The 23,769-nt window shown below is 43.5% G+C and overlaps 2 pseudogenes; both read left to right on the forward strand.

The window, feature by feature from the left end:
• The first annotated feature begins 300 nt into the window (after window positions 1-300).
• Window positions 301-3,918, forward strand: LOC147336559 (uncharacterized; annotated as a pseudogene).
• A 1,776-nt stretch (window positions 3,919-5,694) lies between these two features.
• Window positions 5,695-5,813, forward strand: LOC147336560 (5S ribosomal RNA; annotated as a pseudogene).
• Window positions 5,814-23,769: the final 17,956 nt, after the last annotated feature.

Genomic DNA, 23,769 nt, shown 5'->3' on the forward strand with positions numbered 1-23,769 from the left:
TTAAAATTTTCCAAAACTAACATTTTCTTTGATTGACTGATATTAAATTGATTAGGGTCAAGTCTAGTGTGAACAATATTACACAAGCAAGCACGTGTGCGCATGCGCACATATTAGAATCCCTTCGATCGCTTCTCATATGTGCGCATGCGCACATATTAGAATCGCTTCGATCGCTTGTGACGTGGTAACTTTGCTTTGATCCTTTCTGACGTCATAACTTTGCTTTGATCCCAAAACCCATAAATAGGAGCGCTCACCTGTTACTTTACCTGCAGCAACTAAAACCCTTTCGAGAAGTTTTGAGAGCAATTTACGAGAGAAACCAAAACAAGTTCAGTTTTGTTTCTCACCAATCCACAGCGCAAACAGACACATTACACCATGTCAGCCAACCCATCCTTCGGCTCAGATGAGCTTGGAATATCTAAAGGGACCATTTTGGGAGATCACCACATGGTGGAGGCTTTCCTTGGAGAAGGAAGCTTTGGTGTTGTAACGAAATGTCGCGATACAAAAAAGAACCAAACTGTTGCTATTAAAGTCAACAAGAGCGACCCTGAAATTCTGCTCCAGGCAAAACTGGAAATTTTCATCCTGGAGCAGCTACGACGCTTGGATCCAGACAGGTGCAACATTGTCGAATGGAACGGCTATTTCCTCGATGGAGAGCGCATTTGCTTGAATTTCGAACTCCTCGACCAAAGCCTGTGGGACTACATTGGGGACCGGAATAACCAAGGTCTCCCAATGAGAGAACTCAGGCCAATTTTGCATCAGCTCGCAAATGCTCTATTCCACCTGGGTTCTGTGGGAATAGTGCATGCTGACCTCAAACCTGTCAACATCATGGTTGTGAACCGCAGTGAGTCTCAAGTCAGAGTCAAACTTATAGACTTTGGCATCGCATGTAACACCTCTGCAGTGATTCCTGGTGACTGTGTGGGGACAATTGGTTATTGTGCACCTGAGATCATGCTTGGCACTCCATATGATGAAGCAATTGACATGTGGTCTCTGGGGCTGGTAGCTGTGGAGCTTGCTACAGGGGTGCCTCTCTATCCTGGGGAAGACGATTATGACGTTTTGAAATTCATAATTGAAACTCAGGGTCAGCTACCAGATCATCTTCTAGAGTCTGGCTTGTACACTGACAGCTATTTCATCGAGGATAACCACAACGAACAGCGCTGGACATTTAAGACCCCATAACAATTTCAATACGAGACAGATTATCGATCCAAGGAAACTCGATCGATAAAACTTAAGTGTCTCGATGACCTCGAACAACTGCTGAAAGTTAGGCGAGGACCGGAAAATGGCCAAACATTATTTGTAAGGCTAATCAAAGAAATGTTGGCCTTGGATGCAAATCAGCGCATAACACCCTCGGAGGTTCTGAAGCATCCCTTTTTCGACCCTGGCCTCTCAAGGAGAACCCCCTGCACTGACATGAATAGTACAGGGGGAGAACTCCTTGTGCTCTCTCAGCAGCCTTCAAGCTGGAAAAGTCATGGATCGCAAAAATTCAGCTGCAGTTTCCAAAACTCAGTTGAATTTCCTCAAAAAAGAGACATCAACACCTCAGCCAACCCATCTGCCTCTGAAGATGATCTTCAAATAACGGAAGGGACCATTTTAGGAGATCACCACGTGGTAGAGGCCTTCCTTGGAGAAGGAGGCTTTGGTTTGGTAACCAGATGTCGCGATACAAAAAACAACAAAACGGTTGCTATTAAAGTCAACAAGAGCGACCCTGAAATTCTGCTCCAGGCAAAACTGGAAATTTTCATCCTGGAGCAGCTACGACGCTTGGATCCAGACAGGTGCAACATTGTCGAATGGAACGGCTATTTCCTCGATGGAGAGCGCATTTGCTTGAATTTCGAACTCCTCGACCAAAGCCTGTGGGACTACATTGGGGACCGGAATAACCAAGGTCTCCCAATGAGAGAACTCAGGCCAATTTTGCATCAGCTCGCAAATGCTCTATTCCACCTGGGTTCTGTGGGAATAGTGCATGCTGACCTCAAACCTGTCAACATCATGGTTGTGAACCGCAGTGAGTCTCAAGTCAGAGTCAAACTTATAGACTTTGGCATCGCATGTAACACCTCTGCAGTGATTCCTGGTGACTGTGTGGGGACAATTGGTTATTGTGCACCTGAGATCATGCTTGGCACTCCATATGATGAAGCAATTGGCATGTGGTCTCTGGGGCTGGTAGCTGTGGAGCTTGCTACAGGGGTGCCTCTCTATCCTGGGGAAGACGATTATGACGTTTTGAAATTCATAATTGAAACTCAGGGTCAGCTACCAGATCATCTTCTAGAGTCTGGCTTGTACACTGACAGCTATTTCATCGAGGATAACCACAACGAACAGCGCTGGACATTTAAGACCCCAGAACAATTTCAATACGAGACAGATTATCGATCCAAGGAAACTCGATCGATAAAACTTAAGTGTCTCGATGACCTCGAACAACTGCTGAAAGTTAGGCGAGGACCGGAAAATGGCCAAACATTATTTGTAAGGCTAATCAAAGAAATGTTGGCCTTGGATGCAAATCAGCCCATAACACCCTCGGAGGTTCTGAAGCATCCCTTTTTCGACCCTGGCCTCTCAAGGAGAACCCCCTGCACTGACATGAATAGTACAGGGGGAGAACTCCTTGTGCTCTCTCAGCAGCCTTCAAGCTGGAAAAGTCATGGATCGCAAAAATTCAGCTGCAGTTTCCAAAACTCAGTTGAATTTCCTCAAAAAAGAGACATCAACACCTCAGCCAACCCATCTGCCTCTGAAGATGATCTTCAAATAACGGAAGGGACCATTTTAGGAGATCACCACGTGGTAGAGGCCTTCCTTGGAGAAGGAGGCTTTGGTTTGGTAACCAGATGTCGCGATACAAAAAACAACAAAACGGTTGCTATTAAAGTCAACAAGAGCGACCCTGAAATTCTGCTCCAGGCAAAACTGGAAATTTTCATCCTGGAGCAGCTACGACGCTTGGATCCAGACAGGTGCAACATTGTCGAATGGAACGGCTATTTCCTCGATGGAGAGCGCATTTGCTTGAATTTCGAACTCCTCGACCAAAGCCTGTGGGACTACATTGGGGACCGGAATAACCAAGGTCTCCCAATGAGAGAACTCAGGCCAATTTTGCATCAGCTCGCAAATGCTCTGTTCCACCTGGGTTCTGTGGGAATAGTGCATGCTGACCTCAAACCTGGAAACATCATGGTTGTGAACCGCAGTGAGTCTCCCATCAAAGTCAAACTCATAGACTTTGGCCTCGCATGTCCTGCTTCTGCAGTGATTCCTGGTGACTGTGTGGGGACAATTGGTTATTGTGCACCTGAGGTTATGCTTGGCATTCCATACGACAAAGCAATCGACATGTGGTCTCTGGGGCTGGTAGCTGTGGAGCTTGCTACAGGGGTGCCTCTCTATCCTGGGGAAGACGATTATGATGTTTTGAAATTCATAATTGAAACTCAGGGTCAGCTACCAGATCATCTTCTAGAGTCTGGCTTGTACACTGACAGCTATTTCATCGAGGATAACTACAACAAACAGCGCTGGACATTTAAGACCCCAGAACAATTTCAATACGAGACAGATTATCGATCCAAGGAAACTCGATATATAAAACTTAAGCGTCTCGATGACCTCGAACAACTGCTGAAGGTTAGGCGAGGACCGGAAAATGGCCAAACATTATTTGTAAGGCTAATCAAAGAAATGTTGGCCTTGGATGCAAATCAGCGCATAACACCCTCGGAAGTTCTGAAGCATCCCTTTTTCGACCCTGGCCTCTCAAGGAGAACCCCCTGCACTGACATGAATAGTACAGGGGGACAAAACCTTGTGCTCTCTCAGCAGCAATCATCGTTTGGGTGGCCAGAATTCTAGGGGAGCTAGAAATTCTTGTGGAAAAAAAGCCTAAAACAATAACATCAACAAAAACAACCAATGAATGTGGTCTTAAACTTGGGCACAATTTGGCTTGAAATCCATCAACTAATCTCTCAATATTCAAAGCGGAGCAGCAGACAACTTACCATCACATCAGTCCTTCAATCAGACCTACAACAAACGTCTTCCTTCTCTCACCCCAACCGGTCGCAGCAGATGGCCGCCCCGACCTGAGCCTGGTTCTGCCGGAGGTTTCTTCCTGTAAAAAGGGAGTTTTTCCTTCCCACTGTCGCCAAAGTGCTTGCTCATAGGGGGTCATATGATTGTTGGGTTCTCTGTATGTATTATTGTAGGGTCTACCTTACAATAATACATACAGCCTTGAAGTGACTGGTGATGTGATTTGCTGCTGAATGAATTCGGAACTAATTGGAAATCTGGATATTAATTAAATAAACCTGCTTTGAGCATCAATTAATTGTTGTTTGAAATTCTTTATAAATATATAAATATTTACTGTTACTGTTTAAATTGCAACTGTTTAAAACTGACTAATTTATTCATACACTTGAGCATAAACACACGCACAGTAAATGGCCTGTATTTGTACAGCGCTTTACTTAGTCCCCAAGGACCCCAAAGAGCTTTACACTACATTCAGTCATTCACACATTCACACACACATTCACACACTGGTAATGGCAAGCTACATTGTAGCCACAGCTGCCCTGGGGCGCACTGACAGAACATTGCAGAACCTTCAGCACCTCGTATGAAAAATATTTGACTGTGTGTATGCTTTTAGCACTGTTTGGATTTGAGAAAATCTAAAATAAATCGAAATTTGCTTTTAGAAGTTGTTTTATAAAGTTCAGTGGTATATTATGGATACAATAGGACATCTATTTAGATTTACATCTTCCACAGAAAAAACTGCACATTACTGAAACTTAGTATACTGGATTTTTTTGTTGTCCCACACAGGTTCAATTTCGAGTGGTAGATGGCTCAGTGCTCAGTCAACCAAGATTTTATGATAGTGGGCACAATGAGATAGATAAGCTGCTTGTAAACAGTACTTTTATGCTCTCTTTTTCCATTTGGATAAGAAAGAAAGAACCAGGAAACAAAGGCAAACAAATAATCTGTGCCTTTATCCCAGATTCACATTATAGGAACAGCTGCTCAATGACCATTGTAGTCTTTGCTTACTGCACTTTTATCTAGATCTATGCAAAGTGATCCACTACACCTACTTTTACAGTTAAATCATTTTATGAGTAATGATGCCATTTTAATCTGAGTTTCTACTCAAATACAATCAGTAAAGAAAAACACAGTCTGTGACGTTTGTTTTGAAGGAAAAGGTATTCCCTGCAAATGTTTATCTGTGTGAGACTATTCAGAAAACAGTAATTTTGTTTTATAGGTGAGACACTTGGCCTCCTTTTTCCTTGTTCTACGTTTTTCTTTTGTCCGATTACTCTGGAACACAAGATGGAAAACTGATATTCTCATGTTAAAAATATAGAAAAAAGATTTTATCACCCATAAATGTTAACTTCTCATGCCTCTAAGAACAAGCAGGAGCAGAAGTGCCCTCTGCAGTTTGTGTGTGGAAGTGCAAAAGCTTACAGCACCTGGTATTCCCCGATTTGGAAGTCCAACATTTTTGTCGTTTGGACATTTTAACTTAAATATAGAAAACAAAAGCGTAAGCGTGTATGTGTCATTACAGCATGTATAAAAACGCCGTTTCTGAGCTGATCTTTCGCTTACGGCCATACCACCCTGAACGCGCCTAATCTCGTCTGATCTCGGAAGCTAAGCATTGTCGGGCCTGGGCAGTACTTGGATGGGAGACCGCCTGGGAATACCAGGTGCTGTAAGCTTTTGCACTTCCACACACAAACTGCAGAGGGCGCTGCTGCTCACTCAGTGGAGGCAGCTTGAGGAAAAGCTTCATGACAACGCTCCTCATTGCATTTCGCTTTTGTGCAAAACAAAAGAACAACAGGAACGAAATATTTAGGAAATACACGAACTTATTTATTCTGTAAATGTAGAGAATGTCTACGGCTAGCCCGTCTGGTCTCAGTAGTGAGGAACTTGTTAACCTTGTAGCGTGCAGCGGGCACAGTGTCAACCTGACACTCTTGTGCAACGAGTTTTAACTCTTATTGGCTGCCGACTGCGGCCCCGAAGAATACTGAATAAATGCGCATCAGTGTGCTACCCTGAGCAGGGAACACGATATCATGGAGTTTCTAACATGGAGCAAGGTGAAGGTGACGCGACTATGCAGGACCGCCCCTGCTTAGCTTCAGAGATCAGATGAGAACAGGCTGGTATGGCCGTAAGTGAGAGGCTTCCTCGACAACGGGGTTCATGTAGATACTGTAACCCATTTATTGGGATTTAAAAAACAATTTAGAGTGAAGGATATTGATTATTTTCTACTTTTATTTTTAATAGCTGCACATGACAGCACAGTTATAATGCATACTTAATGCTGCAATATTCACGTCATAAACAGAGCATCTACAGGTGCTCTGTGCATGTACAGTGATATTGATGTAACGCTTGAAGAATTTGACATTACTACATGAGTGGAAGAGCTCTTTGCGCGAGACTCACTAAACATCCTATTCGAAAATGAGATTAAAGTTGCCTCAGATCCGTTTCAATATTTAAACTGTCATTTGTGTGTTGAAATGCAAAAGCTTACGGCACCTGGTATTCCCAGGCAGTCTCCCATCCAAGTACTGACAAGGCCCGACCCAGCTTGGCTTCCGAGATCAGATGAGATCGGGCGTGTTCAGGGTGTTGAGTATTGAGTTGTATTTTTGTTATTGACCAAATACTTATTATCCACCCTGATTTACGAATAAATTCTTTACAAATCCTACCATGTGAATTCATGGATTTCTTTTTCACATTCTGTCTCTCACAGTTGAAGTGTACCTCTGGTGCAAATTACTGACCTCTGTCATCATTTTAAGTGGGGGAACTTGCACAATCGGTGGCTGACTAAATACTTTTTTGCCCCACTGTATCTGGAATAACCCTGACATATTACAAAACAATAATATGATTAATTTCCCAGAATGGAGTTGTAAAGGAATTAAATACTTAGAACATATATTAGAGGGAACAGAATTTATCCCATTTGACAGACTAGTTGCACAATATGTGATCAACAAGAAAAGATTTTTAGAATATCAACAAATTAAATCCATAATAAAAAAGAAATTTAACCTCAGTCAAGTTGAATTACAAACACCACCAAGTGCGGCACATTTCCTTACTCTTAAATCCCCCAAATTATTATCTAAAATATACAGAACACTTTCTAAATTAGATGAATCAATATCGCTTCCTATTGCAAAGTGGGAAGCAGATTTATCAGTCAGTTTAGACCAAAACTTCTGGTCTCAGGTATGCTTAAAAACCTTTAAATTGATTAAAAATCCCAGTCTGCAATTAATACAATACAAAATACTACATAGAGTGCACTATACAGGTCATCGGATGTTCAAGATGGGCTTTACATCTTCCAACAACTGCTCACACTGTCAAGGCAATACACCAGACAATTACATTCACGCTCTTTGGTTCTGTCTACCAGTGCAGAAGTTTTGGCGCGAGATATGTGAAGACTTATCAAAGTGTCTGAAATGTAACATTCCAACTTCCCCTTGGTGTGTTTGTTGGGCAGCTTAGATAATGTCACTTCAGAAAAGAATATAGCCCATATGGTTTTCACTGCCCTATGCATAGCCAAGAAAACAGTCCTCATGAACTGGAAAAATAAAAACAATCTTAATTCTAACCAATATAGAAATTATCTATTAGATTACATTAGTCTTGATACAGCCTCTGCCACCACATCAGATCAATTGCTCTGGGCTCCTTTGATCAGCTTCATCACCTAGTGGGGGTGGGGGGGTCATAGTTTGGTCCCGCCTTCAATGTTGTGATTGGTGTGGGGGTAGGGACAGGCTTAGGGCGTCGGGGGGTTCCCCGGAGGCATCTTCCTTGGGGGGCTCAACCCGGGGTAGCGGTCATGTCCGGTTGGGGGCTCTTTTCTGACTGTTTCCTCGTGGCTGCGTGCAGCGGGGCTAGGGGAGGGTCTGTGCTGACGGACGTGGGTTACTGACCTGGTAGCCTGTCTGCCCCTGGGTGGGTCCGGGATGGGCGTGAGGTTCTGGGAGCGCTCCGTCTCTGGATTGGGGCCCTGGTCGGGCCTCGGGGCCTTGGGTCCTGGTTTGTGTGTTGCCGGGGTTGTGGGCGGGTGGGTGCATGGGGGCCCATCCCTGGTGCATGATGCCGCCAGTGTGTCGAGCCACCTGGGGGGCTCTTCAACTGGTGGGGGAGATTGTCACAACTTCCAGGAGCTTTCCTCTCCTCAGGAACTCTCTGCAGGAGGGGGAGATACAGGAGAGGTGGAGGAAGATCTCAGCCTGGGCGTCTATTGTCTCATGTAGTCTGGAAGATGAGTGGATGGGGGGGGGGTGGGTGCAGTTTTCTCTGTGGTGGGGTTGGGTGGACTGTCCCAGGCTCTGTGGGTCCGGGGGGCGCTGCTGCGCTGGGCCCCGGTCTGGATGGGCCTGGGCCCCCTTTCCCTGACGGTTCGCGGAGTATGGGGGTGCCTACTGGGGTCAGCGGGGGATCTGGCCCCAGGGAGGGGTCACCTGCCCCTCCCTTCCTTCCCTCCCCATCTCCAGCTGCCTCCCTCTTCCCGCTCCACCACAACCACCCACACATGCAGGGCCTTGGAGTAGGGGTATGTCACCAGGGTGCAGAGGAGGCTACCCCCCCCTCTGTCCCCTTCTGGCTGCCTCTGCCTCAATTTTATCCCACAACATTCACATTACTCACACCCTCATTACACATACATATAGGATCTTGGGGGTGGGCACGATACACGGAGTCCAAGTTACCATCAGGGTGTACACCTCACCCCTGGCATCGTTGCCCACCTCTCAATTTTAAATACACGTAGACATTGAGGGCTAGCAGGAGGGACTATGCGCTTACCTGCTGCTCTCTGGCAGGTAGCTCCATGCCCTCCTGGGTTTTAATTGCACCTTAGACACACATGCATCAACACTACAATGAGCGGGTGGAGGGAGGTTTGGAGTCTTCTCTCACCCCCGTTCCCTGCGGCCTGCTGGAGCGGGGGGGCTAGGAGGAGTTGGCCGTCCGGCTGTGGTCTGGGGTGTGGGGCCTCCCTGCTGCTGCGGAGTCGGGGCGGTCTGCCTCTCCCCACCGCAGGGAAAAGGGTAACACCACCTGGGTCTGGGTGCAGTTTCCCCCTCCAAGGGCAAGGGTACCTAGACCCGGTTCGTAGAGTACGCTTGGGGAGTGTGATCGTGTGAACAGCGTCTCTTTATGTCTGTCTCCACATTGGTTGAGTGTGGAGTGAGTGCATATGAGAGCATGAGGGTGGGAATGGATGTTTGTGTCTGTGTGTGCCTGTATGTCTGTGTCTATATGTCAGGTTGGGTATCAGACGCCACCTCTCTGGGGACATCTCAGGCCCTCCAAGGTTTTGAGGCCTATCTCCACCCACCACCACTTCCCCTGCCAGTGGCGGACTCCCTCAGGTGTCGGTGCGTTGGTGGTTCTTTGTGTCTTGGGGTGGGTGTCCGGGTACACACCGGCTCACTCCTTGCCGGCCGCTTATTGGGGCCTGGAGCCTGGGGCTCGCTCGGGCCACTTCGGAGGTGGGGTGCCCCCGGCCTCTCGGCCTGGGGCTCGGTCACTCAGGCACAGCTGGCTGCCGGCGGAGCTCACGGGCGCGTCACTGCAACTCCCCCTGGCTTCTGCTCCGCGGCTGCTGAATGAGCCCTCATCTGGGACTCTCCTCAGCTCTTACTGGGACAGTGGCGCGGCTGCCCCTCTGTGGGTCTTCCTTGGTCTCTTGTGTTCTGGGGGCCTCTGGATGTCTGGAGTTTTGATCTCCTCCATACCTGCTTCATACCCTGGAGGATGGGGCTGTGGCTCCCCACACTCCCTAGCAGATCATTACATGGAGAAACCTTTGGAATGCAAGCATGCTGATCCACACAGGTATGCACACAGGTGTATTCACATGGGTATTCACAGACGCGGACTACAGCTTTCTTGGCTGCTGCCTCAAAGCATATTGTGCGCTGTCTATCTTGCGTGCTGCACAATATCGTTTATTATTTAGTAACTATTGATATCTACTGCTAGCGGTTAGGGTTTGTATTGTTGATTGTCATTTATGCTTCGAAATATTTACTCATATATGCTTAGAAGTGTATAATCAATTGTAGATTGAAAGAATGTCTCATCCTAGGAGGTCTGTAACAACTCTGTGTAGCATGAAGAGGGGAGTGCATTCACTCCTCTACAGAGTGTTCTGGCATAGATCACACCCCCTAGGAGAGGTTTTATCTTTTCTTATTGATATATGGTATAGCAAACACACGTATATCTGTTTGAGTGTAAGAGCCTTTTGTTTAGATGGACCTGCTAGACTCCTGGCACCAGCTTTGGGGAGTCTTCACAGGGTCACATCTTGACCTCACACAAATCACACACACACACACACACACACACACACACACACACACACAGTATTCTTTGTTCACATGTATACCTATGTAAGATGTTATATGTTAATGACCCTATGCATATTCATGTCACCACAATAAAAGGAGTGCTCTGGGGAGCCTGGCTGAGAGTCTGATGGAGGCCAAGTGGTGGGACGACGCTTGGCTCCAGCCAGATCTCCCTCATGCATGAGTAAACATGAAGAACCTTGCCTACCTGTGTCTTGCTTTGCTGTGTAATTATATTGTCTTCAACGTTCCAGCGGATGGGTTCAAGCTACAAACCTATCACTAGCTAGTTTATTGTGATGGTGCTTTTTTTTCTTATTATGTTGCTCTTTGTTGTTTGCTTTCTCTTCTGTTTTTTTTCTCCATACAGGTGACCCAGGTGTTTTGTTTTTTTTGTTTGTTTGTTTGTTTTTTTCTCTCTTCCCCCGCTTCTCACCGTCTCTTCTCCCCTTTGGTTTTCTTTCTCTCCCTCTCTTTCTTTCATTCTTTCCCCCTGTCCTATCCCACAGTCATGTCTGTCCTGGTTTGTAGCAACTGAAAATAAAATAAATTCATAATTATAATAAAGGTCAATCAAATGGACCAATATGGCAAGGCCATGATGATCCACTTGGTAAAATAAATCCGCTTGGCATCTTTCTTGGCCTTAAGACAACAATTCTGATGGCTATAGATCCAAACGGGACAAAAAAAACAAAAAACAAAAAAAACATGCATATTAGGGCTGGCATCGTCACTCATGTCTAGAATCGATTCGATTCAATTTGATTCAATGTGAATCGGGGAAATTTGGCCTCAGACAGTCAAAAATATTATAATTCAGGTCATGCATCAGTACATTTCTATATTTTTATATCTTTTTTTTTTTTTTTTTTTTTTTTTTTTTTTTTAAATGACATCAGAAACAGCAGTATGCGACATTACGTGATGGCAGAGCTTCAGTTCATCCTTTGTCATTTTTTTTTTTTTTCTTTTTTTTTTTTTAATAAATAGGACAGGGGGAATGAATGAGAGAAAGAGGGGGAGAGAAAGAAAGAAAACCAAAGGGGAGAAGAGACGGTGAGAAGGGGGGGGAAGAGAGAGAAAAAAAAAAAAAAAAAAGAACTCCTGGGTCACCTGTATGGAGAAAAAAACAAAACAAACAAACAAAAAAAACAAACAGAGGAGACAGCAAACAACAAAGAGCAACATAATAATAGAGAAAACAAAGCACCATCACAATAAACTAGCTAGCCATAGATATCAATATTTACTAAATAATAAACGATATTGTGCAGCACGCAAGATAGACAGCGCACAGTGTGCTTTGAGGTAGCAGCCAAGAAAGCTTTAGTCCGCGTCTGTGAATACCCATGTGTGCATACCTGTGTGGATCAGCATGCTTGCATTCCAAAGGTTTCTCCATATTTTTATATCTATAAAAATAAATCTGACACTTGCGAGACTTTATCAAAGGTGTGAGCATCACAGCAGATGCCTTTGTGTCAAAGTAGCTGAGGATCAAACAGAAAAACATGAAGGTTTTCCTGGCCTGGGATGTTATACAAATATTCTGCAGTACATCAAAAACAAAAGAAAACCATTAATGAACATATGAACATTACCTGATGCTGCTGATGTGAAGCAGAGCAAAGTTACAGAGGTTTGATTACAGACACAGCTGAGCATTTTGCAATTTTGCATCATTTTAAAAAGTTTAAATTTGTTCAGTATTGAACGGCAGAAACGAGGATTTGTTTTCAGAAGTAAGCAAAAGAAAAAAAAAAACAGCGGCCGACAGGCTGTAAGAACGGTAGACTTGTGCGTAACAAGCAAGCGAATAATGCAGAAAACAGGAAACTGTTCTTGAAGTACACAGAGAGAGAGAGAGAGAGAGAGAGCTGTGCATGAAGTGTGATTTTATCCTGGTGGCAGCAAAACAATCAGAGGGAATTCATGACGATGTTTATGTGAAGCGTAGCTTGGAGCTTCTTTTGCTGCTGGTTTACTCAATATTGTTTGGAGAGACATCAAACCTGCAGCTTCAGAATCAGCGCAAAAAGGGCGTAAACACAAAGCGCGGAGCCGCCGAAACATCAGAATCAGCGAGCTGTCAGCTTTCAGCTCGTGTCCGTGCAGTCAGGTGAGAAAGTCACATCTCACTGATTCTGATGCGTCGGCGGCTCCGCGCTTTGTGTTTACGTCTTTGTGCAGAATCCGTGTTCCTGCTCTCATTTACTGTTTTAGCTGTTTGGTGGTTGTTGAAATTTTGGGAGGTTTAACCTGAGATTCTGACGTTTTGGCCAAAATAAATTTATATTAAAAATCGATTCAGGATTTTAATGAATCGATATCACGTTATCCAAGCGAGAATCGATTTTAATCGATAAATCGATAATCAAAACCCACCCCTGATGCATATACACGGGTCACACTGCTTATTGAAACCCCCCAAACATCAGATCTTAATCAGACAGGTTTCTGGTTTTTGTTTTCAAAGTTTAGACTTTGCTTCTATTGGACTTTTTATCAGTAACACGTGCTTACTTTTTGCAGGAACAGTTGAAACTAACATAAATAAATAACTCAAGAGGTGATAGTCAGCAGGGGGTTTACAAGTTGTGTGCCGCGTTGTCGGCGGTATAAGCTCGACCACTTGCAAGGTGAGCTGGCAGACATCACTGAACTCATCAGAGATGATTAGGTTCATTTTGACAAAGTGAGCAGATATTTAACCTCATAGGACCTGGCGTCCACATATGTGGACATCACATTTTGGGTTGTTTAGACCAAAATACTACATTTTGCTCTACAAGGGCCTGATATCCACTCACAAGGATGTTATACTGCCAGTGTGCTATCGAAATTTTAGACAAATATCCTCATATGTGGCTCTCATTTTTCTCAGAAACAAAAATTTGGTAAAAAAAAAAAAATCTGGTAATTCTTTGTTTTTACATTCATCAGGTCCCAATCAGCCCAAATATCAAAGAGAAACTAAAAATGAATGCCATGGAGGAGTTTGGGTCTTAGGAGGTTAGAGATTATGCCACTACATTCTTGTCTAGAAGATGTTAAAGTGTATTTGGTGACACACAAAAAAGGGTAAAGTTTAAGTATAGTTTGGGTCCAACCCTGGTGTGTAGGCCTACTTAGTTTTGAGAAATTGTCATGGGACCGGGGTCTGGGTGACCCAGGGCCTGTAAGAAGTTATGGACATGTGTGTTTTTGGTGCTGCTGTCTCCTGTTTCCATGTTTGTGTATCTAGGTGTGTGTGTGGGTGTGTCAGCCAGGAGCCTGGCCACACCTGCGGAGGAGAATTACTCACACCTGCAGCTGATCAAGCCTCGTCAGAGGAGCTACTTAGGAGTGTGGTGGAGCTGTCTCCGGTGCTGGATCATTGCGTAACTTCACGTTACTCTCTTGGTGAGTTAGTTAAGGTTAGTCTGCTGCATTGTGGTGTTGCTGACGGCTGCCTCTTTGTTATTCCCCAAGAGGAGTGTGGAGACGAGAGGGCAGTGAGCACGGGGTGCTCAGACACTGAGGAGTGGAGACAAAGAACACTAACACTGGCAAGAGGACATGTCAGAGTCGGGAACGCACTGGGGATTTATTGTTGTTTGGATTATTTTGCATCACTGTAAATAAACGCACTGACCTCATCAAAGAGTCCAGCATTTGGGTCGTCCTTCCCCTCATCATAGTCTGCCACACAGGCCGTGACAGAAAAGCCCACTAAAAGAACGCCCACCAGACCAAAGCAATGGTTTTGACTTGATCAGCATTAACCCCGCCCCCTGACTTTGATGGGTGAAGCTGACAAATAAAATGTATTTATGAACACCGATGCAGGGCCAGGAGTAGCAACATGAATTAAATAAATACATCATTAATTAATTCATTAAATGTGTCAGTAAAATAATTAAAATAGAAAACAAACCAATAATTGATTAAATAAGTAATTAACTAATTAGAATTGTACATAAACAAATAATGAAACATTTTAAATGAAATTAATGGATAATTTATTATTATTATATTTCTTTAATTCATTATGTACATTTTAAAATTAATTACTGAAATAATTAATTCATTAGCGATGTCTTTATTTAATACAACCATAAAATACCATAAAATTGCTAATTTACTCAAGATAAATTTAAGACATCAATTTTAAAGGTTAAATTATGATAATGAATACATGCAACTATAACTGATGACATAAAAATGAGGATTTCTTCAGCTAAAGCCAAAGTGCTGACTCATTTGACATGTTACTCTCAAACGTTTTCCCTAATAACAATAACATAATTACACTTTAGCCACAAGAGGGCAGCAGCATTAATACAAGTCACATGTATATAGAGGTACAGTGATTTTGACAAAACAAAGCAGAAGTTGATGGCAGTGTGTTTTTCCATGACAGAATAATTACGCACACCCCACTTTGCAGTTATTTATTTGTAAAAAATGTTTGGAATCATGTCTGATTTTCGTTCCACTTCTCACGTGTTCACCACTTTGTGTTGGTCTTTCACGTGGAATTCCAATAAAATTGATTCATGTTTGTGGCTGAAATGTGACAAAATGTGGGAAAGTTCAAGGGCCGAATACTTTTGCAAGCTACTGTAAAGTTCACTATCAGTAACATCATAGCACCACCCAGCAGTATAGAAACTCCGTCATGCTAGCTAGTAGCAGTACGAGTTATTGCAACTGACTGTAAAAAGTCAGCACAAGGAAAATAAACTCCACCTAAACTTGGTTTATATCTGACCCAGATAGACTGCAGGTCATAACTTCTTACCTGAAGTTCAGTTCACCTGACCCTCGGACCGGCGGCGGCCGCCTCCACCTGCTGCCTCTGTGGAAGCTCCGCCATAGCCACCACCAAACAACTGACTTATTTCTACACATCGACCAGCATCCGGCCAATCTGCCACCTTCCATTGTTTATACCGTTACAAGAAAATAAAAAAACATCATCGGCCCATAAAAATAAAAAATCACCATCAGTATGCCCGATGGCCAGTCCAGCTATGGTCGTGCCATCAGTTAACCCTTCACGTGCCAGCTGTGACACGCGTGCCCAGGGTTGCCGACCCCTGCTCTAAAGCATCTGATTTGGATTCCTGAGATCAAATATATTTTCCTTTGGCTTTGTTTTCTTCCCATTTGTGGCTTTAATGTAGTGTTACATCCTGTTTGTTTGCTTCCATCTGTATACATGTCCAGATTCACTGTTATGTTTCTATTCTTACATTGCTGTGTGATCACTGTTCCCTCTGCTGACTGATGTGACCTTTTGTATCTTACACTGATACTTGTCATATTTGTATCTGCGCCTAAAAGATAAAAAGTTTTCCATGCTAAAACACAGCTCCACCTCCTGCAGTTCTCCCTCTGAACCACTAGATGTCTCTGTTATCTAAATGAAGACGTGCAGCACAGCAACCACAGCAGCGCTCAGATCACACGTGTCCTGTTATTATGTATAAAAGCATGAAACAGGTGAGACAGGTGGGATCAATATTAATGTTGTGGAAATATATGAAAAAGCAACAGAAGAGTGAAAACATTTCGTGTTTCTAGAAAGATCTTTCAGCTCACAGCTGCTCACAGACTGTATTTACAAGTGACAAACTGCAACTCTACAGTACATCTACAGTATATATCAAATATATTCTGTATTCAAATCTATTGAGTGATGTTTGAAAGTCTTTCCAGGTGAGTTTGATCCAGGAGGGTCTGAAGCCAGAGTCAGACAGAGACTGTGCAGAGACTGTAGAAGGACAGAGCAGCAGCAGAGCAGTCCAGATACACTGATGATCCTCTGTCAGATCCAGAGGGACACACAGGGATGATGCTGGACTCTACATTGTGTCTGACAGTGGAGCTGTTCTCAGAGCAGTTCACTCTGCAGCACTGACAGTCATCTGCACTTCTTCTCATTCCTCTGTCAGTCACTGCTGGATGAAGCTCTCCTCTCCACCTCCCAGTAACATGGCCCAGTCAGAGCGTCTCTACACACAAGCTGCTGCTGCTTCAACCTCTCTGGATCATCAGGACACAGCTCCTCCTCTCTCAGCACACACACCGTCCTGTTTACCATCATCAGCTCCACCTGCAGAGAGAAGAAGGAAGAGCAGAGGAGATAAACGAGTGTTTCCAGAGACTCTTCATCAGCTGTCAGTCAGTGATGCAGCACATCCAGTATAAAGAGCAGCAGGGACTTCAGTGCTGGGACTGTACTAGGACTCATTGTTGCTTCACTTTTTCTAATCTTTGGATTTTTATTGAAGTTGATGAAAATGTTTTTCCCTCCTAGTTTGAGTTTGGACTTTCATTCATTAGAAGAGCCTTGGTGTGTCCACTCTGAGCTCTGTAGGAACCCCAACAACAAGCCCAACAATCCAGATGGACGGTTCCAGCTGTTAACTGGAGGAATTCCATCCAAACATCTGCTCTCACTAAATTCTTCCTCACCTACAGACTGTGTTCTTCACTGCTTTAAACTTGGAAATGAATGCAGTCATTGGTCTGCGGGCTGCTTTGTTCAGAGAGCTGATTGGCTGTTGACAGTGTTTGATCAGAGCGTGTCAGCCGTTACTATGGTGACCATAAAGGTCAGAAACAGGAAGTGTTTGTGTCCAATCCTGAAGCCTGTCACCATTCTCCTCTCACAGCTTCACTGAGAAGCTGCAGCTTTACAGGAAACACTGGATCTTTGTTTCATACTGACTGTGTTTAGTACAATACTGCTGAAAGCACCACCCACTCACTCCATCACTCTACTTACACCAGAGTCTCCAGTCTGTAGTCTGGACTCTGCTGAAGATCAGACAGATGCTTCACATCTGGATCCTTCAGGTTGTTTCCTCTCAGGTCCAGCTCTCTCAGATGGGAGGGGTTGGACTTCAGTGCTGCTGCCAGATAATCACAGCTGATCTCTGACAAACCACAGTCGATCAATCTGTATAAAGAATGAAAGATGTAAGTTTATTAGACAAAGTGTGAGCTTGAAATCATTCAGTGTTTCAACATCTGTTCAGAGCTGAAGAAGGTTCAGAATGTAGAAGTTTAGAAAATGGAAACTCCAAACAGCTGAAGCCAACAGGAAGCAGCTTCAAACAGGAAACTGTGCAGAGTTTCAGACTATATGTCCTGATGCAGCCAGTTGGATTTTGGAGATTTGAATCTCTGTTCTGTGACTAAGTCCTTGAATCATTTCTTCCAGTTGGCCCAACAAGACAGACTAAGTGTTGGACAATGTTGTGGCTCAATTTGGGGAGCTCCTAAATGTGATGTGATGGCCCCTCTGGGTCTGTCAGGTCACAGCACTGAAGAGAGCTCAAACTGGGCACACAGTTGTTCCAGTCTGGACCAAAGACTCTATACTGGGACTGAGGGACTGCTTTGACTGCACCCACTGGGACTTTTTAAAGGCTCATGTTCTCACTTAGATCATCGATTTCTAATTACATTTCTTTCTGGGAAAAATGGGGATTACTTTGGAAACAGGAAGTATTTTCCCCAATAAGCAGCCCTGGATTAGTAAATCACTCCAACATGTTCTCGGGCAGAAGAAGCTGTCTTGTTATGAGGGAGAGAAGAAAAAGATTGAGGTAAAGAAACCTGTTGAAAGAGAGATAAAGCAGCTAAAATCAGGTGTAAAAGTAAAGCAGAGGATGAGCTGAATAAAGGACACTCAAGGCTGGCTTGGAAAGGAATGAAGTCCATGGTGGGGATGCAGAACAAGGAGCAAAGATTAATGTGATGCTGAATCAGCAGAAGACTTGGACTCATTTGATTCCAGCTTTGATATCATTGATTTCAATGAAGAGCTTTGTGATTGTGGCAAAGGGCTGGTAGCTCTGAGAGTCCCACTGATGAGGTGTCTGTGTGGAAATCTCTTAGTGGGACCAAAGAGAGAAAAAGCCCTGGTCCTGATGCTATGGGAGGGAAATGATTGAAGTGTGCTGTGAGGAACTGACTGGGAGATTTTCACACATTTTCCAGTCCTCCGTGGAACAACAGGTAGTTCCCAGCATATGGAAACAAAGGTTAAGTGTCCTATGGCACTCAGTGATGATGGTGCTGTGGCCCCACCACCTCCACCTCTTTGTAAAGGAACTAACTGTAATCTGAAGCTTCAAATGGAACTAAGACTTCCTCCACTAGGTGGCAGTGTCTGATGAGAAAGTGTTAGTGGAACTGGCCTGGAGTCAGAAACAGGAAGATGCAGGATTTGGGCTGAAATGGGGAAAAGTGGTTCGCACTAGTGCCTTAAAGCAAGACGGTTGTAGGTTGAAGCTTGTTGGCCTTTCTGTGGAGGTTGGATGTTCTCCCACAGTCCAATGAAATGCTGCTTAGGTTCATTGGTGCTTCTAAATTGGCTGTAGGTGTGGATGTGAGAGAGTGCTTCTCTGTCTCTCTCTGTTGGCCCTGTGATGGACTGCTCACCTGTGCAGGTGGACCATGCCTCTTGCTCTATGACAGCTAGGGCACAGGCTGCAGCCCTGTGAGCCTAAGCTGAATAAACAGTTAGCAAAAATGATCCATAGATGGCCTGAAATCCCCCAGTTAGCAGTTTGGTAGATAGCTATGACATGCTAATCCCATCAAGCAGCTGTATTCTACCTGTAAGCTGATCCCTGCTGAGCCAAAGCACTTTTTCATATACAAATTACAACCTTTAATAGAAACCTATTGGTCAGCATCTTATTAGCCTGCTGTTAGCTTCATTCCACAGAACTTTCACATCATATTCATCTCAGCACAACTAAAACATGCTGACTGACCTCAGAGTTTCAAGTCCACATCCTGGACTCTCCAGGAAACCACACAGATGCTTCACTCCTGAATCCTGCAGCTTGTTGTTGCAGCTCAGGTCCAGCTGTCTCAGATGGGAGGGGTTGGACTTCAGTGCTGCTTCCAGATAATCACAGCTGATCTCTGACAAACCACAGCCCATCAATCTGTATAAAGAATGAAAGATGTAAGTTTATTAGACAAAGTGTGAGCTTGAAATCATTCAGTGTTTCATCATCTGTTCAGAGCTGAAGAAGGTTCAGAATGTAGAAGTTTAGAAAATGGAAACTCCAAACAGCTGAAGCCAACAGGAAGCAGCTTCAAACAAACACAACAAGAGAAAAAACTCTGAATGTTTCACATTAAAGTCGTACATTTCTCATAAAAACAGGACAAAGACGTGAAAAAGTCGTGTTTTTCCTTCCAGGAACCACAAGGCTTCACTTTTAAAGGTTAAGTGTGAAAGAAATGGACATATTTGAAGTCCAACACCTTTTTCCAGTCACATTATTAAAGCAGACAAACTACAAGCTCATTTTCATTCCAACAAGTCATCTTCTGACCTGGACTAACAACACTGGTCTCTATGTGCAGCTGGCTGTGAGACCAGTGCTCAGGGAGCGTCTACAAAGTGCAACACTGAAAGAACATCACACACTCATTTGCTTCCATCATCCAACCTGAAGAGGAAACAGAGACGCCTCCCCTTCAAAGTAAAAGCTGCTCCTTTTGGACACAGTATCAAAGAAAGTCTACAGTATAACATAGAAAAGACAGAACAAAGTTTTGGTTGTTTGTAAATTGTGCAGAAATGAAACTACACTAAGCTCAATTATGTGACAGACATTTCATCCCATGTCAGTTTGGCCTCATCCTGGGCCGGATTATCCAGCACACACTCTGACCACAGGCCCAGGGGCCACGCACAGCTGGGCTCCATCCAAAAGACAGGAAACAAACCAACACAATAATAAAAAGCACCATGTGATCTTCTTACATCTTCAAGACAAACATAGTAAAAACATGAGCATATTTGTTTCCTGATAAAATGATGTGACAGGTAGAACAGAGTAAAGTGGTGGTGTTACAGCCTTTCTCCCCTCTGCTGCCGAGGCTGTTAGTCTCTCCCAAACTCAGCTACAGGACTTCCAAATGAATGAAAGCAGCAGAAGTGGCTTTACAAATGAAAGAGGAAGAGGAGAAGAAGAGGAGAGGGAGGCCACCCTGACCATCACTCCAGCTGAAAACATCACACTTCCATTAAAGTTGGTGAGAAAATGTTGAGCAGGATGAGCTGCTGGCTAATCTGGAGGCTGTAGCAGCAGCTCACAGTCACCGTGGATTTCCACTCATGAAAAAGCTCTGGCTGCTTCATTTCTCATCTCATATCAGAGACTTTAAAGCTTCACTGAAGCTGTACTGTGATGCTTCCATATCCCAGTGAGGCCTCCATAATGATTTCAGCTGTTCTGTACACACACTGTGTGCCCTGTATGGCTCAAAGTCTCTGCAGCCTGTTTTTATCTGCTATCATCAGATCTTCATCATCCTCATTCACATCCCTCACACACTCTACAGCCTCATCAGCACTGACTTCATCTTCACTGACTGATGGAGCACAACATGAACCTGTGGAGGCTGAAACACTGTCCTGTCAAACATCTCCCCGTCACCACTCCACTTCTGTCAGCCTTTAAATGAACCCTGCTCAAGTCTGTCACTTCTGTTTGGAGCCAAAAGGAAAAACTGTTGTTCAGTCGTTTGGAAAGACAACATTTCTGAAAGCACTCAAAGTTCTTCACATTTGTTTTCTGACACATCCTGAACATTTAGGAACTAAAGAAAGTTTCAAACATCAATCAAAGACCTGAAATATAGAAAAACAACAACAGCTGCAGTCAGTGAACTCACCTCAGAGTCTCCAGTCGACAGTTTGGACTCTCCAGTCCAGCACACAGAAGCTTCACTCCTGAATCCTGCAGGTTGTAGTTGTTACTCATGTCCAGCTCTGTCAGATGGGAGGGGTTGGACTTCAAAGCTGAGGCCACAACTTCACAGTGAGACTCTGAGAGTCCACACTGAGTCAGTCTGTGATGATAGAAAATATAAAATGTGTTATTATAAAAGCAGAAAATCTGCATCATAAACACAGACTGAATGTATATGAAGACAAAACAGAGTGAGGTCATAATCTGATGAATCTGCTCTTCAAATCTGTGCTTCAGCTCCTCTTACTGTGTTTGACATGACACAACGATTGAGTCTCTCTCAGACCTGCAGACTTTTAATGACAATCTTTGTTTGGCTTTAATCTGCAGATGAAGGAGGAAGATGGTGTCACATTTAGGCTTCCATAATGTCCACAGTCTGTCACTGAGATCTGATCCAGAGTCAGAGTGAAGACACACATTTGGACTGTTTCCTGTTTTGACTCCAGAACATTTTGAATGAGTTCAGCTCAGTGAAGAGTTCCAGCTGGAAAGATGATCTCTGTTTGCTACCTGCTGTCAGGTACGACTGTTCACGTCCACACGCAGGAAAAACCTGCTGACTGTTACCAAACGGAGCAGAAATCTCATCACTGGACAATAATGATGAATGAACTCAGAGCTGCTGATATCAGATCTGATTTCAGGGGAACTAAACACAGAAATGATTGGCTCATTTTAGCTTTCTGAGCCATTATCTGCTGGTGTGTCGCTAGTTGGCAGAAAATGATTTGTATTCCTGTTCAGGGCTTCAGTGTTTATGAGTCCAGATCCAGGTGACAGCAAGTCAAAATGATGTTACCTGTCTGTGTCCAGCAGCAGCCTGTATTCACTTTGAATATTGTTATAACCTGACATGGATCAGTTTGTCTTTGATTGGTTTGTAAATGTCACTGTTTCCATTGGACCTGAGTGACGTACAAAGACAGAGAGGGAGAGAAAGGAGAGAGAGGATGGAGACAGCAAAGAGAGAGCAAACACAAACAGGTGAGAGTGGACAGGTGACCAAGGTCAGCAACCAATCAGAGAGCTTCTGTTTGACCCACAGTCACTGCACATAACAAAGCAGTGTGTTACTCTGATATCAAATATGGATCCTGCTCTTATAATAATGATCATCAGATGATATTATTGTGTTATTTTGTAGCTGAATACGATGTTTGTGTGATTATCAGTGAAAGAAGCAGTGAGGAGGATGGAGAGAGAGAGAGGACAGAGGGTGAAGTTAGCGTTCCTACGGGAAAGTAACGGTAATCTAATTACCGTTTTTGCAATAGTAATCCCTTACTTTACTCGTTACTTGAAAAAAGTAATCAGATCACAGTGCGTTACTGCCCATCTCTGTTCTGTACACACACTGTGTGCCCTGTATGGCTCAAAGTCTCTGCAGCCTGTTTTTATCTGCTATCATCAGATCTTCATCATCCTCATTCACATCCCTCACACATTCTACAGCCTCATCATCACTGACTTCATCTTCACTGACTGATGGAGCACAACATGAATCTGTGGAGGCTGAAACACTGTCCTGTCAAACATCTCCCCGTCACCACTCCACTTCTGTCAGCCTTTAAATGAACCCTGCTCAAGTCTGTCACTTCTGTTTGGAGCCAAAAGAGGTTAAAGATTATGCCACTACATTCTTGTCTAGAAAATATTAAAAGTGTATTTGGTGACACACAAAAAAGGGTAAAGTTTAAGTATAGTTTGGGTCCACACATGTCCAAACCCTGGTGTGTAGGCCTACTTAGTATTGAGAAAAGCCCACTAAAAGAACCCCCACCAGACCAAAGCAATGGTTTTGACTTGATCAGCATTAACCCCGCCCCCTGACTTTGATGGGTGAAGCTGACAAATAAAATGTATTTATGAACAGCGATGCAGGGCCAGGAGTAGCAACGTGAATTAAATAAATACATCATTAAATAATTCATTAAATGTGTCAGTAAAATAATTAAAATAGAAAACAAACCAATAATTGATTAAATATGTAATTAACTCATTTGAATTGTACATAAATAAATAATGAATTATTTTAAATGAAATTAACTGATAATTCATTATCAATATATTTTTTTAATTAATTACTAAAATAAATAATTCATTAATGATGTATTTATTTAATACAACCATAAAATTATTGCTAGTTTAATCAAAATAAATTTAAGACATCAATATTAAAGGTTAAATTATGATAATGAATACATGCAACTATAACTGATGATGTAAGAATTTGGATTTTTTTAAGCTAAAGCGAAGGTGCTGACTCACTTGGCATGTTACTCTCAAATCCTCCCTAATAACAATAACATAATTACACTTTAGCCACAAGAGGGCAGCAGCATTAATACAAGTCACATGTATATAAAGGTACAGTGATTATATTACAGTGATTTTGACAAAAACAAAACAGAAGTTGATGGCAGTGTGTTTTTCCATAACATACCAACCAAATTAAATTATAAAAACTTCATAAC

Source organism: Aulonocara sp. 'chitande type north' Nkhata Bay, linkage group LG3, assembly GCF_057382095.1.
Source record: "Aulonocara sp. 'chitande type north' Nkhata Bay isolate Kocher_YH1m ecotype deep benthic linkage group LG3, A_spYH_male_GT1.1, whole genome shotgun sequence".
NCBI classification, from domain to species: Eukaryota; Metazoa; Chordata; class Actinopteri; order Cichliformes; family Cichlidae; genus Aulonocara; species Aulonocara sp. 'chitande type north' Nkhata Bay.